This window comes from Tupaia chinensis, unplaced genomic scaffold, assembly GCF_000334495.1.
Source record: "Tupaia chinensis unplaced genomic scaffold, TupChi_1.0 Scaffold143718_1, whole genome shotgun sequence".
NCBI lineage: Eukaryota > Metazoa > Chordata > Mammalia > Scandentia > Tupaiidae > Tupaia > Tupaia belangeri.
In genome coordinates, this window is record NW_006203566.1 from 69,912 (window position 1) to 76,143 (window position 6,232).

Genomic DNA, 6,232 nt, shown 5'->3' on the forward strand with positions numbered 1-6,232 from the left:
ATTGATTCTTGTTAATAATGAGAGCTAGGGGTTCAGTTTCATGTTTCTGCAGGTAGATATTCAATTCTTCTAGCACCATTTGCTGACAATACTTTATTTTCTTCACTGCATTGCCTTCTACACTTTCTCAAAGATCAGTTGGCTGTACGATTTACAATTTATTTCTGGATTCTTTATTCTGTTCCATTGATCAATGTGTCTTTTTGTGCCAGTGCCATGCTATTTTGATTATTACAGCTTTTTAACATATTTGAAATTGGGCAGTGAGATGCATCCTACTTCATTCTCTTTTTATTGCCTTGGTAATATGGAGCCTTTTATGATTACAAATTATATGACTGTGTTTTTCTATTTCTATGAAGAATGTCACTGGTAGTTGGATTGAAATCACATTTAATACATAAGTTAATTTGGGTATAACATACATTTTGATGTTTTGGTTACATTGACTCTTCCAATTCAAGACCATGGAATGTCTTTTTTCTTTTTAAATCAAATTCAATTTCTTTTTGTTTTGTTTTGTTTTGTTTTTGCTTTTCATAATTTTTGTTACAGAGATCTTTCAATTCTCTGGTTAGGTTTATTGCTAGGTATCTTATTCTAATGGTGTTTATTGTAAATGGGATTGCTTTCTTCAATTTTGTATCAGTCTGTTCATTGTTGTATGAGAAAAAGGTATAGATTTTTGCAAATTGGTTTTATATTCTGATACTTCATTGAATTCATTTATCATTTCTAGTGTTTTTGTGTGTGTGAATTCTTTGGATTTTCTGTGTATATAATCATATCATCTGCAAACAGTGACAGTTAAGCTTCTTTTTCTATGTGAATATTTTTTCTTTTTCTTTTGTTCTTTTGTCTGATTGCATTGGTTAGGATTTCCATGACCATGTTAAAAAGGAGTAGAGAAAATAGGCAGTCTTGTCTTGTTCCAGTATTTAGTGGGAATGATTTCAGCTTTGTCCATTCATTATGATGTTGGCAATTGTTCTGGTATTTATTATGTTGAAGAATGTCTCTTTTATTGAGCATTTTTTTTAGAGTTTTTTTACTATAGGATGCGTGCACTCACCAGAGAGACAGAGAGAGACAGAGAGACAGAAAATGAGAAATCACCCCCCAGAGGGGATGACCATGCCACAATCCGTTCTCCTCCATTCTCCTCTCAGGATCTTGGGCATGCATGCACATGCGCCTGGCGTGGGTTTTAAGCCACTGGGTCTGGGACGTAAACCATGGTCGACTATGTGGGAGTCCAGTGACATATTATGCTAACTGCTGGTTCCCTTGTTCCATTATTGAGCATATTGCTGTTCCAATATTGAGCATATTGCTGTTGAAGGGATGTTGTATTTTGCCAAATGTTTTTCTCTGCATCTATATATATGATTATATAGTTTTTATCTTTTATTGTTGTTAACATGATGTATTACATTTATTGTTTTGAATGTGTTGAACCATTTATGCATCCTTGATTTAAAGCCTACCTGTTCATGGTATCCAATCTTCACAATGTGCTGTTGAATTCAGTTCCCTACTATTTTAATAAGAATTTTTGCATTGTATTTATTACGGATATTTGTCTGTAACTTTATTTTTTCATTATGTTCTTGTCTGATTTTGGTATCAGGGTAATAGAGGCTTCATATAATGAGCTTAGGAGTATCACTACCTTTTGAATCTTTAGACCTAAAAAGTTTGATGAGAGAATTGGAGTTAGCTCTTCTTTAAAAGTTTCGTATAATTCAGAATTGAAGCCATCTGGACCCAAGTTTTTCTTTGTTAGGAGACTATGTATTATGATTTGGTCTTATCCCTTGATATTGGTTTATTCAGGCTTTCTATTTTATCCTACTTCAGTCTAGGTATTGTGTACATGTCCAGAAATTTATCCATCTCATTTGGGTTTTCTAATGTGTCACTCATAGTACTTTCTGATATATATTTTTTATTTCTGATATATCCCTTATAATATTATTAGCCTTGTTACTTATTTTATCTATTTATCTATTTTTTCAGTCTTTTTAATTAGTCTAGCTAGTTGTTTGTTAATCTCTAAATAAATAAAACAGCTTTCGTTTCAGATCTTTTGCAAAGCTTTTTAAATTCTCTATTCATTTATTTTATCTCTCATCTTTACTGTTTATTGTCTGTTCATTTTTAGATTTTTTTGTTGTTCATCCAGTTCCTTGAGGTGCAGTGTTATTTATTCTCCACTTATTTTTTTTTCTTGTGAGCATTAATGCTCTGAACTTCCACCTTATGACTGTTTTTGCTGTGTCCCAAAGGTTATATAGAGTAGTGTGTCCATTATCATTGGTTTCAATAAATCTTTTGATTTCAGTTTTAATTTCCTCTGTAGGATAATCCATCCAGGAGTAAGTTTTTAAATTTTATGTTTTTGTGTATTTCCAAGGGCTATTTCTGTGCATGACTCCCAATTTTAATTTTATTGTTGTCAGAGAACATGCTGGATACAGTTTGTATACTTTTAATTTGTAGAGACTTATTTTGTGGCCTCTTATGTGTTCAATCTTTGAAAATGTCAGAAAAATAATTCAGAATATTTATGGTAACAAAACTCTATGAGATGGAAGAGAAAAGAGATGTCAAGCTCCAAGAAATGAGGAAGCCCTTCCACAATATGAAAGACAAATTGGACACATAAAAAAGAATCAAATGGAACTGTTAGATATGAAGGCTGCAACACAGGAAATCTAAACCTCCCTCAAAGTATTAAATGCAGATTAGACCATAAAGAATATCAAATCTTGAGAGTAGATGACAAAACCTCTGAACTAGAAAATAATTATCAAAAATACTGAGAAAAGGGACCAGCTGTTAGCGTGATGGCTGTGTCTTTGGACTCCCATGTAGTCGTCTGTGGTTCACGTTCCAGACCCAGTGACTTAAAACTCATGCTGGGCACATGTGTGTGAATGCCCAAGATCCTGAAAGGAGGATGGAGAAGGGATTGCGATGTGGCCATCTCCCCTGGAGGGTGATTTCTCGCTTTCTGTCTCTCTCTGTCTGTCTGGCAAGCGCACACACCCTATAGTGAAAACCTCTCCAAAAAAAAAAAAAGAAAAAAAAACTGAGAAAAGAGCCAATAAAACTAAGGTATACGAGAAATAATAGATACCATGAAACACCCAAACATTTGAATAAGTGGTATCCCAGAAGATGAAGATACTAATAAGGACATTGATAATCTATTCCATGAAACCCTGGAAGAAAACTTTCCACGTCTAGAGAGAAAAGTCAACATTCGGACCCAAAATATGCAAAGAAACCCAAATAGAATCAATCCAAGAAGATCCTCTCCACAGCACATCCTATTGAGATTGGCTAAAAACAGACAAAAAGAAGATGCTAAGACTGGCAAGAGAGAAACATCATGTCACTGACAAAGGCTATCAAATCAGGCTAACACCAGACCTCTCATCGGATACAGTACAAAGAAGGAAAGAATGAGGAAATGTACTCAAAATGTTAAATGGAAAACAGTTTTAACAAAGAATACTATACCTGGCAAAATTATTCTTCATATGGGAAAAGAAGATCAAAGCATTCTCAGATAAACCTATCTGAAAGAATTTACTGACTACAGACCAGCTCTTCAAGAAATTCTGAAAGGAGGAACCAGCAGTTAGTGTAATGGCTATGTCGCTGAACTCCCATGTAGTCAGCCGCAGTTTGAGTCCCAGACACGGTGACTTAAACTCATGCCGGGTGCATGTGCGTGCATGCCCAAGATCCTGAGAGGATAATGGAGGAGAAGAGATTGTGGCATGGCTATCTCCCCTGAGGGGTGATTTCTCACTTTCTATCTCTCTGTCTTTCTGTCTTTCTGATGAGTGCACATGCTCTATAGCAAAAACCTCTCCAAAAAAAAAATTCTGAAAGGAGTACTATACTAAGAAAACAAAAGACAAACAGCAATAAGAGAACAAAAAGAACCAAGGATATGGTCAACTTAAAGGTATAGGCAAGTCTTGAAATATTGATAATGTTGAATGTTAATGGATTAAATTCTCCAACTAAGGGACACAGACTAGTTAAATGGATTAAAAATCAGAAACCTTCCTTCTACTGCCTACAATAAATCCATCTTGTGGATAAGGACACACATAGACTAAAAGTGAAGGTCTTGAAAAAGTTATTCCATGCAAATGGAAACCAAAAAGAGTGGGAGTTGCTATATTGATTTTGGACAAAATAATTTTTAAGACAAAAAAAATAAGAAAAGTCAAAGAAGGGCATTATATAGTAATAAAAGGGTTAATTCACCAAGAAGATATAATGATTATAAATCTCTGTGCACTAAACTCAGGAGCAAATATATAAAAGAAAGAATGATAGATCTAAAAGAAGAGAGAGACTATAACACTATAATTGTTGGAGATCTCAAAACTCCATTATCCTCTTTAGAAATGTCAAGAAAACCAAAGATAAGCAAAGAGATTCAGTACCTGAATGATACCATAAATCTGCTGGACTTGATAGACATCTATAGAATTTTTCACCAAAAAAACCCCCCACAAACTCTAAGTTTTTCTCAACCCTGCATGGTACTTTCTCAAAGATTGACCACAGGATAGGGCACAATACCAGGCTTTACAGATTCAAAGGCATAAAAATTTTATCCAACATTTTCTCCAATGATGAAATTAAATTTGATATTAATCTCAGGAAGAACCCTTGGAAATACATAAAAACATGGAAGCTAAATAACCTTCTTCTAAATGACTTCATAATACTGAAGAAATTAAGAATGAAATAAAAAGAATCATGGAAACAAATGATAATGAGTACACAAGTTTACATAATCTATGTGACGGGACACTGCAAAAACTTCTCTCTTAAGAACGAAATTTATTACAACTAGGGCAAACAAGAAAAAGATGGAAAGGTAGCAAAAGAACAACCTAATCTCATGCCTGTGGGAACTGGAAAAAGAACAACAAAAAATCTCATGCCTTTTGGAACTGGAAAAAGAACAACAAAAAATTTCAGAAATGCCAGGAGAAATGATAAAGATTTGAGCAGAAATAAGTGAAATAGAAAATATAAAAAGTATACAGAAAATAAAGCAAAAGCTGGTTCTTTGAAAAGATAGGCATTATTTACATATCATTAGCTAGACTAATTGATAAGAGAAAAAGAAACCAGATAGATCACATTCACAATGAGTCAGGGAACATTACAATAGACATAATAGAAATACAAAATATCATTAGAGGATACTATGAGCATACAATCCTAGATGAGATGGACAAATTCCTGGACACAATCCTAGATGAGATGGACAAACAATCCTAGATGATAACAATCCTAGATGAGATGGACAAATTCCTGGACACAATCCTAGATGAGATGGACAAACAATCCTAGATGATATGGACAAATTCCTGGACACATATTATCTACCAAGATTAACTCAGGAGGTCATAGAAAGCCTAAATAGATCAGTAACAAGAAATGACATTGAATCAGTAACAAATAACCACCCCCCCCAAAAAAAGTCCAGGACCTGATGGCTTCAATGGTAAACTTCAATAAACTTTTTATAAAGAGGTAGCCCACTCTTCTCAAAAAGTTTTTTTAAAAAAACAGGTAACCCCAATAATCTCAAAAAAAAAAATGTCTAGAAATCCAAAAGAAAGGAATGCTTCCCAATTCATTCTATGAAGCCTCCATCACCCTTATTCCTAAAACAGATAATTATAGGACAAAAACAGAAAACTGCAGACCTATATCTCTTCTGAATATAGATGCAAAAATTCTCAAAAGGATACTTGCTAACTGTATTCAACAACATATAAAAAGGATAATTCATCATGACCAGGTAGGCTTTATTCCAGGAATGGAAGGGTGGTTCCAAATATGCAAAACTATAAACATAATGCATCATATTAACAGAAAGAAAGAGAAACCATATGATTATTTCAATCAATGCAGAAAAAGCATTTGACAAAATGCAACATTCCTTCATGATTAAGATTGTCAGTAACAATGGCATAGAAGGATCGTTTCTCAGCATAATAAAAGCCATCTATGAAAATCCTATAGCTAAGATGATACTGAATGCAGAAGAACTAAAATCTTTCCAGTAAAAACTGGTACAAGACAAGGCTACCCACTCTCTCCACTCCTATTACATATAGTTTGGAAGTCCTAGCCAGTATGATCATATAAGAGAATGAAATAAAAAGTATTCTGATAGGGAAAG